Source organism: Peromyscus californicus, unplaced genomic scaffold (genome assembly GCF_007827085.1).
Source record: "Peromyscus californicus insignis strain IS unplaced genomic scaffold, ASM782708v3 Scaffold_4__1_contigs__length_199733344, whole genome shotgun sequence".
NCBI classification, from domain to species: Eukaryota; Metazoa; Chordata; class Mammalia; order Rodentia; family Cricetidae; genus Peromyscus; species Peromyscus californicus.
The window spans coordinates 182,139,267-182,154,984 of NW_026294562.1; positions in this window are offsets into that span (position 1 = coordinate 182,139,267).

Below are 15,718 nucleotides of genomic sequence, written 5' to 3' on the forward strand. Positions count from 1 at the left end.
AGCAAGTCACTTGCCTCGGCAAGGCCTTGGTTAGGGGTGTTCAGCTGGAATCTCCAGCTCACCCCTGATTGGCTCCAAACCCCGGCCCTGTCAGAAAAACCACCAAAAGTCCACTCCTCCCCCAAAGCCCCCAGCTGCTCAAGACCCCATTAAAAGCATACCATACTTGGGTACAAACCCAGCCTGGGGCAGTCACATCACCATCCCTCGACTACAGGGTATTTAAACCCTATCCGCCCTTCCCCCACCTCGATCTCCGTGGACCGGAGGGTCACCGGGAGTGCTTTCCCCAAATAAATCTGGCCTTTGACTTTTTAATTCGGCTTGATCTGGCTTACTGTGTCGGTGGGGAAACCTATTATGGGGCTACAGAGAACTGTGAATGGGCACAGTGCAAAGCTTTGGCCTGTGTTCAGGGATGGGGCAGTAACGGAGGCGTGTAACCGAGGAGCCACGCGGTGGAGCTGTCAGGGCCGGTTGAAACCAGCAATGCCTGGTAGAGGCCAGTAAGGCTGGACTGAAGCCCAGGAAGACCAACTCGGACAACAGTATCCACAGGCCACAGGACAGCCGAATCAGTCCTAGGGGTGTCTCTGGGTTGGGCGGGGGAGGGGGGGGGTCGTGGCACGTGGACATTCTAACAAAACAGATTAGTAGGAACCCCGGAAGTCGAGGCTGAACACTGTGTGAGAGAGGCTTTCCCCCAGCAGGCAGGCCAATGCCATATTTCCTTTTCCTGTTACTGTGATACAATACTTCCGGTAAAAGCCTCTTTTGGGAGGGCGGGTTCATTTGGCTCACAACTGCAGGTTACCGTCTATCATTTCGGGAAGTCTAAGTGCGGGAGCCTCAAACAGCAGCCAGTCCCATCCACCCACAGTCAAGAGCAGGGAGAAATGAATTAACCCACTCCAGTGCTCAACTTGCTTTCTCTTTTTCATTCAGTCCAGAGCCCGGCTTATAAAATCACGGTGCCCATATTGAGGGTGGGTCTTCTTCCCACCTCAGTTAAATCAGCTTAGAATCCTCTGGGACTGGAAAGATGGCTCAGCAGTGAAGGGTGCTTGATGCTCTTGCAGAGAAGATCAAAATTAGGTCCCCAACACCACATCAGGCAGCTCACAACATCCTGTGACTCCAGCTCCAGAAGATTCAACACCCGCCCTCTTCTATGCTGTACAGGCATGAGAACACACATACACACACACACACACACACACACACACACACACACACACACACACACACACTATTAAAAAAAAAACCCTCACGGACTTGACCACAGGCTGACCTAGTCTAGAGAATTCCTCATTAAGATTCCCTATCCAGCAGAGTTTGGGAAATCCTGCAGAAGAGGGGGAAAAAAGGATTGTAGGAGCCAGAGGGGTCAAGAACACAGCAAGAAAACTCACAGAATCAACTAACCTGGGTGTTAGTATCCTGTACATGTGCAGCGTCTTACATCATCAGCAGGTGCTGATGACTACGTTCCCGCTGCATACACAATCCCCACCTTAAAAAGCCAGATGCAGACCCCCCACACCCTCTCTCTTTCCTCTCTGCTCTCTGCTCTGCTCCATTCCACTCCCTCCTCCATCTTTCTCTCTCACCAGGCCTGGTCCCCTTCCCCACACCCATTTTTCCCTCCTAATAAAGCTCTAAAAACTAACATCGGGTTCTGCCATGGCCCATGACTTTTCCGTCGGTAACCAGCATCACCAACCAGCGCCGTTTTACTATTACTGGACTCACCGGGGCTCACAGAGATTGAACTGACAACCAGGGAGGCTGCAGGGGACTGACCTAGGCCCTCTGTGTATATGTTACAGCTGTGTGGCTTGGCCTTCTTGTGGGACTCCTAGCAGTGGAAACAGGGGCTGTCTTTGATTCTCTCACTGGCTTTTGGGACCCTACTCCCCATACTGGGTCACCTTGCCCAGGTTAATACATGGAGAGATGCTTAGTCTTACTGAAACTTGATACTCCATGTTTTGTTGATGCTCATGGGAGACCTGCCCTTTCCTGAATAGAAACAGAGGAGGAGTGGATTAGGAGGTGGGGACAGAGGTAGAGTGGAGGTGGGACTAGGAGGAGAGGAGGGAAGGGAAACTGCTGAAGGGATGTAAAACAAACAAACAAACAAATAAATGAATGAATGAATAAATAAATTTTTAAAAAAAGACTCCCTTCCAGGGGGAAAATTTCACAGGGTTCCACCTCCTAGACAAAAATCTACAGGCAAGAGCTGGAGAGATGGCTCCGTGGTTTAGACCATGTACTACTCTTCCACAGGGCCCCAAATCAGTTCCCAGCACTCACCTCAGGCATTCCCACCTATAGCTCCAATTCCAGAGGTTTATCACCCCACCTCTGGCCCCTGAGGGAACATACATAACTCGCCTCCCCCACAGACACATACACAATGTACAATTAAAAGCAAAACACACACACACACACACACATACACACACACACACACACACACACACACACACACACACACACACACAGAGGCAACTGTAGCTAGAGTTTTCCTGGCCCTGCTTGGCCCACGGTCAGGACAAATCTCTCTCACCCGCCAGTCCCACAGCTGCTCAGACCCAACCGAGTAAACACAGAGACTCATACCGCTTACAAACTGTATGGCTTGTGGCAGGCTTCTTGCTATCTAGTTCTTTTTATCTTAAATTAACCCATTCTATTAATCTATAAGTTACCACGTAGCTCGTGGCTTACCGATACCTTACATCTCGCTTTTTACGGTGGTGGTCTCTCTGACTCAGCCTTCCACTTCCCAGAATTCTCCTCTCTCCTTGTCCCGCCTATACTTCCTGCCTGGCTACTGGCCAATCACTGTTTTATTTATTAACCAATCAGAGCAACACATTTAACACAGAGACCATCCCACAGCAGGCAACAAATGGACAGCAGGAGAGGGATATTACCTTCTCCCAGGCATGAACCCCGGACTGATTATGTAATACACAATGCTCATCCCTGAAACCATACACACACACACACACACACACACACACAAAATAGACTCAGCAGGTTGTATATATTTGTGCATACTTATACACACTCACACATACACATGATTATGTATATATGTACCAATAATAATCAAAGAAAAAAGGCTATCAATTTGAGAGGAAGGGAGGGAATGGGGGGGCTGGACAGATGCAAGGGAAAGGGAAAGTGAAGTACTTCTATTTTAAATAAAAAAATGTATAAAATTTTAAAAAATATTTTTAATCTCTCATCAATGTGACAGAGATATTTTATCCCTGTCTCACCTCAAAGAAATAAACTTACGGCTGACAAATTTTAAAATGAAAGATTCATTTCCATATGATTCAATAATAGGTCAACAATCAAAACTCACCATCACAGCCAGTGACAAATCCCAGTGGATGTAAGAGGCCCCAGGAACCATGGTGGGAAATGTGACATGAAGTCTCCTGTAAGACTCAAAAGTCCAGGAAGCATACTAATAGGTCTAAAGGCTGTGTTAGTGACAAGTGGTGGTTTGAAAGATTGACTCCCATAGGCTCATAGATTTGAATGCTTGGTCATTAGCTACTTGATGGGGATTTGGAGGTGTGGCCTTCCTTGTTGGAGGAAGTGTGTCACTAGGGGCGGGCTTTGGGGTTTCAAATGCTCAAGTCAGGCCCAGTGTTTCTCTCTTCCTGCTGTCTTCAGGTCCTGATGTAGAACTCTCAAAAAAAGCAAATTGAGCTACTTCTCTATCACAATGTCTGCCTGCACACCACCATGCTTCCCATCATGATAACAATGGACTAAACCTCTGAACTATAAGCCACCCCAATTAAATGCTTTCCTTTATAAGAGTTGCCGTGATCATGGTTTCTCTTCACAGCAATAGAACACCCACTAAAACACCATGTGACCCCTTTTGTGAGTGTCTCCTATTGGGGACTAGGGGGATCCAGCCCCTCAATAGTCCACTCCCAGGGTCCGGTAAGAATCTACAACCAGCTGATAATTTAATCTTTGATGATTTGAAATGAATGTACATACACGAAACACTTTAGTCCATATGCTTTATTCTTCTGAGTCAGTGTTTTTCTCTGCACTGCTTCGGTTCTGCTCTCATGCCTAGCTTCTTTCTTTCCTGATTTCTCTCTACATTTATCTGCTGTTCTCTAAGTTCTGTCTTAATTTCCTCATCTTAGTTTGCCCCGTCTAGGTTCTCATCCATCTAGTTTTTCCCCTATCTTAGCTCCTCTCCCATCACCTTCTTTCTCATCTTGTTCTTCCTCATCTTATTCTTCCCCATCTGGCTCTTCCTCATCTTCCATCTCGTTCCTCTAGTCCTCTCTTCTAGTCCATCAATCTAGTTCTTCCCCATCTCAGTTCATTCCTCTCCAGTTCTTACCCGTCTTGTTCTTCCAATCTCTTTTCTCTTCTCTGAAAATAAAACTGCCCTTTTATCCCTTGGACCCTTATCTTTCCAAGATATCTCTGCTCCAGCCTGCTGTGGGATGGTCAAATTGCTCTGATTGGTCAATAAATAAAACACTGATTGGCCAGTGGCCAGGCAGGAAGTATAGGCAGGACTAACAGAGAGGAGAATTCTGGGAAGTGGAAGGCGGAGAGAGACACTGCCAGCCGCCACCATGACAAGCACCGTGTGAAGATGCCAGTAAGCCATGAGCCATGTGGCAAGGTATAGATTTATAGAAATGGATTAATTTAAGATTAATTTAAGATATAAAAACAGTTAGCAAGAAGCCTGCCACGGCCATACAGTTTGTAAGCAATATAAGTCTCTGTGTTTACTTGGCTGGGTCTGAGCGGCTGTGGGACTGGCAGGTGAGAGAGATTTGTCCTGACTGTGGGCCAGGCAGGAAAACTCTAGCTACACCTGCAGTTTCTGGCAAGTGTGCTCAGTTGCTAGGCAACTTGGCTAGGCAACTTCCATCACAGGTAGATGAACCTGTAAGTTGGAATACTTTAGTTCTGAGTTAATTGTTAAGGGTGGATCTAAAACTAGAGATAAAACTTTGGAAAGGAGAAAGTTAAGCTTAATTAGCACATCCATCAGTTAAGCTTAATTAGCACATTCTCAAACAGATAGTCTAGATGCTTAAGTCTGTCCTTAGAGAATACAGAGGTATCTCTGATGAGATACTTTTGTCCCTCCAGGGATGGTCCTAGCCAGATGCTGCTAATGACAATAAAAGCCTGAAATTAGGGATCCTGGCTGTATTACTGCACAGAAGGTTATCTAAATATTCCTTAGTAGAGGGGAAATTGTGCCCAAAGAATGATGGAAAAACTATAACAGCACACAAGAAATTCATAGTAGGAAACAGCTAATAATCAAAAACCAGTATCACCAAGACTCCTTGAGCCTCAGCTTGACCTCTGGAAGGCCCTTGGCTTCTTCCAGGTATTAGCTTGTCATAATCAGCTGAAATCCTACTTTATATATTTTTGCAGCTTGCAGCAGTCTCCTAACCTTTGAAGAACAAGAACTGCAAACAGAGAATCCTGAGGCTGAGACTATCATTTAATGCATAAGGCCCTAAATTAGCTGGGCATGATGGTGCACACCTTTAATCCCAGCACTCAAGAGGCAGAGGCAGGCAGATCTCTATGAGTTTGAGGTCTGCCTGGTCTACACAGTGAGCTCCAGGATAGCCAGGACTACATAGAGAGACCCTGTCCCAACAAACAAACAAATAAACAAACAAGGCCCTAAATTCAGACCCTAGACCACAAAAATAAATAAATAAAATGAGTTTTGCAAAATCTTGACATGTAACTATTTACATTGAAATTGTATGTTAAATAAGGATTTCCCTCATTTTAATGAAACCCTAGAGTTTAAATAACATAGTTGTTGTCTGCTGATTAAAAGATGCTGAGTAAGTGCTTTGTGGGGTCACACACCAGATTTGACTCTTCAGGTGTGTGTTGGTGTCTCTGTGTATGTGTACCTATGTGAATGTATACCTCTCTGTATGTGTGTATATTCATGTGTCTCTGTGTATCTCTCTCTCTATGTGTGTGGTGATTTGAAAGAAAATGGCCCCCATAGGCCCATAGGGAGTGGTACTATTAGGAAGTGTGGCTTTGTTGGAGGAAGTGTGTCACTAGGAGGTTGGCTTTGAGGTCTCACAAGCTCAAGCCAATTCTCTTCCTGTTACCTGCTGTCTTAGTCAAGCTCTCTATTGCTGTGAAGATACACCATGACCAAGGCAACTCTTATAAGGACAACATTTAATTGGGGCATCTCACTTACAGTTTCAGAGGTCTAGTCCATTATCATCATGACAGGGAGCATGACAGCATGCAGGCAGATGTGGTGCTGAAGCTGAGAGTCCTACATCTTGCAGGCAACAGGAAGTTGACTGAGACACTTGGTTGATCCTGAGCATAGGAAACCTCAATGCCGATTCCCACAGTGACACACTTCCTCCAACAAGGCCATACCCACTCCAACAAAGCCACACCTTCTAATAGGGCCACTCTGTATGAGATTATGGGGCCAGTTACATTCAGATTACCACACTTGCTGATCTGGATGTAGAACTCTCAGCTCCTTCTCCAGCACCATGTCTGCCTGCATGCTGCCATGCTTCTTGCCATGACAATAATGCACTGAACCTCTGAAGCTGTAAGCCAGCCCCAGTTAAATGTTTTTCCTTCATGAGAGTTGTTCTCTCAGGCCAGGTTTCCCCTGTCTAATTTGATTTAGTGCACAGATAGAGTCAAACCAGGAACAGATAGTTGTTGGAGTCCTTTCTGTCTGTGCCTTTGAGCCGCTTCTCTTAGCCTGAGTTTCATTACCAGATATCAGGCTTCCTGTGAGCAAATAATTCACCTCACAAACTTGTGTCAGCACAGCAACTGACAGCAAGCGACACATGACAAGCCACACTAACCATTATGCCATCGCTGCCATCATCAGCATTGTGCATAAAATAATTACTGTATAATTTTAGTATGCCCTGCACCTGGATCTTGACCCTTTGGTAAATTGCTTTAGTGAAAACAAATGGGGAGTGGGAAGGATGGCTCAGGGTTGGACAGTGCTAACTGTTCTTGCAGAGGACCCAGGTTTGATTCCCAGTAACTACATGGTGGCTCTCAGTGATCTGTAACTCCAGTTCTAGGGGATCCAATGTCCTCTTTTCACCTCCTTAGGCACTGTGTGTATGTGGCACACAGACATACAGGCAGACAAAATACCCATACACATAAAATAAGAATAAATAAATCTAAAAAGTGGGGAGAAAAGAAGCTGGGCACTGTGGCACACGCCTTTAATCCCAACACTCGGGAAACAGAGGCAGGCAGATCTCTGTGAGTCTGAAGACAGCCTGGTCTACAGAGCGAGATCCAGGACAGCCAGAGCTACATAGTGAGACCCTATCTCAAACTTTAAAAAAAAAAATACGTACATACACACACACACACACACACACACACACACACACACACACATATATGAAACAAGTGAGGCCAGGGAGATGCCCCAAGGACCTCAATTCTGATCCCCAGAACCTTTATAAATGTCCAGCGATGGTGGCTTGTGAATGTGCCTGTAATCTCAAAACTGAGGGGCGAACACAGGAGGATTCTGGAGACTCACATGCCAGCCAGTCTAACCAAGACAGTGAGCTTCAGAGTCAGTGATAGACCCTCCCTCAAAAAAGTAAGTCAGCAGCCGGGTGGTGGTGGCGCACGCCTTTAATCCTAGCACTCTGTGAGTTCGAGGCCAGCCTGGTCTACAGAGCGAGTTCCAGGAAAGGCTCCAAAGCTACACAGAGAAACCCTGTCTCGAAAAACCAAAAAAAAAAAAAAAAAAAAAAAAAGTAAGTCAGCAAAGCCATTGTGGGAGACACCCAATGTACAGTGCTGACCTCCATACACACCCATACAAGCAAGCACACACACAGACATACACACACACACACACACACACACACACACACACACACACACACAGAGACATACACACACATGCATACCCATACAAGCAAGCACACACACAGAGACATACATACATATACACACACATATATACACAGACACACACAGACATAAATACACACACACACATATATACACCCATACTAGGAAGCACACACACACACACACACACACACACACACCCATACAAGCAAGCACACACACACACACATACACACATATATACACCCATACTAGGAAGCACACACACACACATACACACACACACCCATACAAGCAAGCACACACACACACACATACACACCCATACAAGCAAACACACACACAGACACACATATACACAGCCATACAAGCAAGCACACACAGAGACACACACACACACACACACACACACACACACACACACACATACACACCCATACAAGCAAGCACACACAGACACACACACACTCACACAGACATACACATACATACACACACATGCACACCCATACAAGCAAGCACACACACAGAGACATGCATACACATACACACACATATACACACAGACATATACAGACACACACAAACACACACACACAGACATACACACACAGACATAAATACACACACACATACACACACATATACACACAGAGAGACATACACACACATGTGTGTGTGCCTACATGCACATACATGAATACACTACACACAATAAATTTAAAAAATAATAAACATATGGATTATAAGATGGCCCCTAAAAAGCTGGAAAACAGTCTTTATTTTATTCATAAAAAGAAAAATGTGCAAGCTAGAATGATTCTAGGTAATTATTTCCCAGATGTGAGTTTTAGAAAACTTCAGCAACTGAACAGGACAGTGTGGATGATGGCTCTCTCACCTAATCTGGTGACTCCGTTGGTTTGCTGCTGGAGGGCAGTTCTGAAATCACGCTCAGAGAGCCACACACAGTAACTCATACCTGCAGTCCTAGCATGAGGGAGGTTGCAGCTGAAAGATTATTTTAAATTCCAAGCTAGCTTGGGCTACACTGTGAGTTTCAGGCCAGCCTGGGTTAGAAACTGAGATTCTGTCTAAAAACATTTTTATTTTTTAAAGAGAAGAAATAAAAGACAAGAGATCTTTGCCAGAAAGCCAACCCCTTGTCTCAGCAATTCTACTCCAAAGGGATTCGCTGTAGCGTGATCCTAATTAGTCTTATTAAATACAAACCCGTAGTCAGATGTCAGGGTGAAAGCTGAAAGCCCAGAGAAGCAGAGCAGCCAGCCACCAGAGACTTCTTACCTCTACAAAATCTCAGACCAAAAGGGGTGTAGCTAAAGTTTTCCTGCCTGGCCCACAGTCAGGACAAATCTCTCTCACCTGCCAGTCCCACAGCCATCAGACCCGACCAAGTAAACACAGAGACTTATATTGCTTACAAACTGTATGGCCGTGGCAGGCTTCTTGCTAACTGTTCTTACAGCTTAAACTAATCCATTTCTATAAATCTATACCTTGCCACGTGGCTCGTGGCTTACCGGCATCTTCACATGCTGCTTGTCATCTTGGCAGCTGGCAGTGTCTCTCTGACTCAGCCTTCCACTTCCCAGCTTTATTCTCCTCCTTGTCCCGCCTACACTTCCTGCCTGGCCACGGGCCAATCAGTGATTTATTTATTGACCAATCAGCAACACATTTGACATACAGACCATCCCACAGCAAAGGGGGGCAATCCTGTCTCTATGAATCCTCAGACTGAACAGGTGAGATCCTGTCTCTACCTATTTTATATTCCTGTCTCCACCTCCCTAGTGCTGGGATCAAAGGCATGAGCCACCACCACCTGACTCTGTTTCTCTTTTAGACTGGATCCATCTCATGTGACCCAGGGTGGCCTTGAACTCCCGATCTTCCTGCTTCCTCCTCCCAAGTGTTGGGATTAAAGGTCTGTGCCACCCCAGCCTGGCCTCTATGATTATCTAGTGGCTAGCTCCGCCCTCTGAGCTCCAGGCAAACTTTCTTTGTCAGAACACAAACAAAATATCACACAACAACTTACCTTCAGTGACTTTCCACACGAGTTGAGTTTCTGAAGGACCAAGCTGTGCATTCCACCTTGGCTGAAGCAAAAGAGCTCAGTCAGGCGTCGGTCAAAACCCAAGTAAACAAAGTAAAGCCATAACCGCGTCACTAAATCCAATGAGCGATCACAAACAGGGAGCAAACGGTTTGTAGGCATGTGGCATGCAGACATGTGCAGGCAAACACCCATACACATAAGTCAGTAAAAAAAAAAAAAAGGGGTGGGGTGGGGTGGGGATTTTGCTCAGTGGTAGAGCGCTTGCCTAGCAAGCGCAAGGCCCTGGGTTCGATCCTCAGCTCAAAAAAAAAAAAAAATCAAACAGGAAGCTGAGCGGTGTGGTGCAAGATATGAAGAGAATGGGAACAAAGAAGGTACAAGTGCACCATCTTTTGTAAATACATAAAAAATAAACATTTTTAAAAAGGAGGAAAGGAAGGAAAAGAAAGGAATTGGGACAACAAGGTGGCTGTTCTAGAATGTTATTTTAAGGTGTGTTACTTTTGTTTATGCTGCATTTGTTTAACTCTGTGTTGCTGTGTCTGTCTAAAACACCTGATGGTCTAATAAAGAACTGAACGGCCAATAGCAAGGCAGGAGGAAGGCTAGGCAGGGCTGGCAGGTAGAGAGAATATATAAAAGGAGGAATCTGGGAGGAATAAAAAGAAGGAGTAGCCAGAGAAGGAGGAGGACATCAGGGGCCAGCCACCCAGCTACACAGCAAGCCACAGAGTAAGAGTAAGATTTACAGAAGTAAGAGAACAGGACAATTTAAAGTTAAGGAAAGCGGGCAAGAAACAAGCCAAGCGAAGGACGGGCATTTATAAGTGAGAATGAAGCCTCTGCATGTAACTTATTTGGGAGCTGGTTGGTGGGCCCCCCAAAGAGTTAAACAACTAACACCATGGCGCAGCTGGTAAAATCACTTGCCATTAAGCCTGATGATAAGAGTTTGATTCCTGGAACCTGCATGGTGGAGGGTGAGAACTGACACCCACAACTTGTCCTCTAAGCTCCACCAATGCAACCTGGTGCCTCACACCCACTCATGCATACACACACGAAGTGTAACTAGAATAGAATGAAGAAAGAAATGTTAAAATAATAATAATAATAATAGCAAAGAGAGGGAAGCAAAGACAATGATGTGAACATGTAACTATATGTAGTAGATTTCTATAATTATTTAATTATTGATAGTGATAAATTTATTTCACTATAAGTATAAAATGTATTTCAAAAATGTGTTATAGTTTGAATGTTTGCCCAGGCCCATGTGTTGAAGGTGTGGTTGTAAGCCTGTGGCACTCATGGGGGATAAGGGTATCTTTAGACCCCAATTTCTAGTGGAAGGAAGTTAGATCATTAGAGGTATGACCTTGAAGGAGATAGTGAGACCTCAGCCTCCTCCTCTTCATCTTTCTGTTTCCCAGCTGCCACGAAGCAAGAAGATTTGCTCCACCACACCTTCCCTGCCTTGATATTCTGTTTGCCATTGGCCCAGGGGCAAACAACTGGGACCTTTGAAGCTATGAGTCACAATATGTTTTTCCTACTTGTAAGTTTATCTCAGACATTTTGTCACAGCAACTGAAACTGAACACAGGGGCCTGGAGAGATGGCTCAGTGTTCAGAGCACTGGCAGCTCTTTCAGAGGACCTGGGTTCAGTTCCCAGCACCCATTCTATGGTTCACAACTATCTGTAACTCCATTTCCAGTGGATCTGGTGCCTTCTTCTGGCTTTCTCAGGTCCTGCACACACATGGTGCACAGACAACACGCAGGCAAACATTCATGCACATAAAATAAAAGTAAATAAATCATTTAAAAAAGAAACATTAACACAATACATATTATGTAACATTACACTTTGTGTTTCATTATACATCATACTATACTATTCACATGTGAAATGTTGTGAAATAATCTTTTTATACACTGTGAAGATACGTCACTTGGATTGGTTTCATAAGAAGCTGAATGACCAATAGCTAGGCAGGATTTTCAGGGCAGAGAGAATGCTGGGTAGAAGAAGGTGGAGTTGCCAGCCAGACACAGAACAACCAAGATGTACAGGAGGAAAGGTAATAGCCATGAGCCATGTGGCAACACATAGATTAATAGAAATGGGTTAATTTAAGTTATAAGAGCTAGTTTGAAACAAGCCTAAGCTATTGGCCAAGATTTCATAATTAATAATAAGTCTCTATTGTGATTTGGGAGCTGGCTGGTGGGACAGAAAAATCTGCCTACACACGTGTATATGTCAAAACATAACAGAATATATTTAATATTTATGTTTTAAACTATGAATACAAACATTAATTTATATAGTGTGCATATACATATATCACATTCATGTTCATAAATATATATGTACATAAACATATGAGTTTGTACATCTGTGACTATACATATACATATTCATACTTTCTACATGTTACTCAAACAGGCCTGTTTTCCCTATTACACAGTAGGCTGTCACTAAAACAATGAGTTTTGAAAAAAAGAAAATTTATTCATGAAACGAGCAAGCATGAAGAACTGAAAGAGCACCTTTCAAAATCACAACATCTGACATAGTTTGGAGGGTGTTTGTGGGAAAGAGAAGCAGAATTGTACATAGTGAGTTTGAAGTCAGTCTGGGTTACCTAGCAAGGTCCTGTTGATAATAATAAGGGAAGAGGAGAGGGGGGGAAGGGTGTAAGTGTTACAGCTCTGAAGGGAAAAGTGTCCCCAACAGAACTGTCACAGCTCCGTCCTGGAGGGGTAAGATTTCCCCAATGCAAGTGTTGCCGCTCTGAGGGAAAAGGTATCCTGGCAATCCGGAGTCAAGGAATACCACAAAGTCACACCACACAACAAAATTCAGGAGGGATTTCTTGGGAGGAAAAAAAACATAGGCAGGTGGCTGCCTCTGCTGGGGTGGGGGGCACAGGGAACCCAACAGAAGACAGGCTTTATATAGTGTTCCTTTCGGGGTAGGGGAGGGCTTTCCAAGGTGGCCTGGGCTTGGTGGGGTTTTTGTGATCTGATCTTGAGGCAAGCTCAGGGATTGGAGGGATTCTGTTTCTTGGCCCTGCTCTTAGTGTCAAGTCAGGGTTCGGGTGTTCTTTCCTTGGCCCTTTTACCCTACAAAGGGAAAAGAAGAAGGGATGGTTAAAACATTGAGAAAAGGGTGATTAGAAGTGTGCTGTTCATTTGTTTGTTTGTTTGTTTTCCAGATAGGGTTTCTCTGTGTCATTTTGGTGCCTGTCCTGGATCTTGCTCTGCAGACCAGGCTGGCCTCGAACTCATAGAGATCCGCCTGGCTCTGCCTCCCAAGTGCTGGGATTAAAGGTGTGCGCCACCACCGTCCGGCTATGCTATTCATTCTTAAACAAACAAACAAACAAACAAACAAAACCATTAATTTATTTATTGTGTATATATGCCACAGCACACATGGGGAGTTAGAATAATTTGAGGGAGCCAGTTCTCTCCTTCCACCATGTGGGTCCTGGGATCATCAAGCCAGGCTGCCAGCTGCTTTCCCATAGCACATTCTCCCAGCCCAGGGAACTTTTGTTCTTCTGGTCTGTGATCCAACATCATAGAGGTTCACAGGATGCATGTTCAGAAGAGGCCAGGGTTGCATGATCCAAGGGTGGAATTTTGGCCTCCCTCTAACCTCTAAAGTCACCCATTCATACAGGCCTAAGTGAACAATGGGCGATTCTAACAAAAGCAGAAGTTTGTTTTCAAAAAAGTAGCCTGGTGGGTACCACAGTTCAGAGGATGCACCGGGACTGTAAAAGCCAGTCAGAGACAATAATGTATTGTTCGGTTGGCTGACCTGCAAAATTACAGATTTTTAAAGTCATTTAAAGCAAGGTTGGTTGGAATTTTCCTTGTTTCCTGTAAGGGAGGAGGGGTACCCTGGAAGATCATTTCAAAGCCGTTCAAACGGTCACCTGTGTAATTGTGTGGGGATTGGGGTGTGACAACTTGAGCGCAGTGATGGAAGACGATTTCACCATTAACTGGTTGTTTTCAAAGTTTTGAAATCATGCAGCAAGTCTTCAGTAAGTGGAGGCATTAACTCGAAGGCCACAGGGGGTTGCTTGCACCCGTGTCCCTACGTCTGGGACATCGGCTTTGTCCTTCGCACCTCTCTTACCCCGCGACCCCACCCACCATGTGACCCTTCTCACTCTGAGGCCCCACCCACTCCCACGGACTTCCGTTTCCCGGGCAGAGTCGCCCCAATGCGCGTGCCTGAATCTGCCACTGCGCACGCGCTCTCCTGGAGCGTTCGTCAGCCTAGCCCAGAACCTTCCGAGAGATGAGTGAGTGTCTGGGGCGGGGGGAAGATTGAGATTCCGTCATGGGGACCGTGGGCCTTCAGGGTCAGGAGGGGACACGAGGCCGAGGGAGGCGGTAAGCACAGACAGCCTGGGGAGCCTGAAATGGGCTAAGAAGCCGTGGTGGGCTTTGGTGGGCTGGCTGCGGAAGGATGACTGCGTAGTGAATGAAGAGTTGGCCAGACCTCTAGGGGAAGGACCTGAGGTTGGAAGCTGGCTTTGGAGAGGGAGTCGTGACTAGGCCAGGCTTGGGAGCCCGGGAAAGCTGGCGTGTGTAGGTGGCCTTCCTGCCTCGTCGTGGGCTTGTGCATCCAGGGACCACCGTTCCCCTCCCTCCAGCCTGCGGCGGGCCCCACCGCTTCCCCCAGCCCTGCAGCTTGGTCTGTACCGGGGATTACCCCCTACAGCCGTCTCGATCCTGCCCCTCCTCTACCTCAGCCTCTCCTCTCACCGCCTCTCCTGGTGGACACCTCCTCCTTCAACCTGTCCATCCTCACCTAACCCCGCCTTCTCCCTCATTCCTGTTCTTCCTTCTCAATTCTACCCCATTTCTTCTCTCAGCCCTGTCCCTCCTGAGCTATGCTCCACCTCCTCCCTCAGACCTGGACGTCCTCCTCAGCTACACCGCCCTCTCCTTTAGCCTGTCACCGCTCTTCAGATAGACCCAACCCACTACCTTATCCAGGTTCCTTCTTCTCTGTTATACCGGAACTCCTACCTCAGCTCCAGTCCTCCTCAGCGATGCTCCACCTCCTTCCTCATTTATGCCTTACCCCATCTCTTTCAGCAGCCCTGGTCCTCCTACTAAGCTATACTCCACCTCCTCCCTCATCCATGGTCCTCCTCCTTGGCTTTCCTCCACCTCCTCCCTCATCCGTGGTCCTCCGCCTTAGCTTTCCTCCACCTCCTCCCTCATCCATGGTCCTCCGCCTTGGCTTTCCTCCACCTCCTCCCTCATCCATGGTCCTCCGCCTTGGCTTTCCTCCACCTCCTCCCTCATCCGTGGTCCTCCGCCTTGGCTTTCCTCCACCTCCTCCCTCATCCATGGTCCTCCGCCTTGGCTTTCCTCCACCTCCTCCCTCATCCATGGTCCTCCTCCTCAGCTATACCCCACCTCCTCCCTCATCCATGGTCCTCCTCAGTTATACCCCACCTCCTCCCTCATCCATGGTCCTCCTCCTCAGCTATACCCCACCTCCTCCCTCATCCATGGTCCTCCTCCTCAGCTATACCCCACCTCTGACCTCATCCATGGTCCTCCTCCTCAGCTATACCCCACCTCCTCCCTCATCCATGGTCCTCCTCCTCAGCTATACCCCACCTCCTCCCTCATCCATGGTCCTC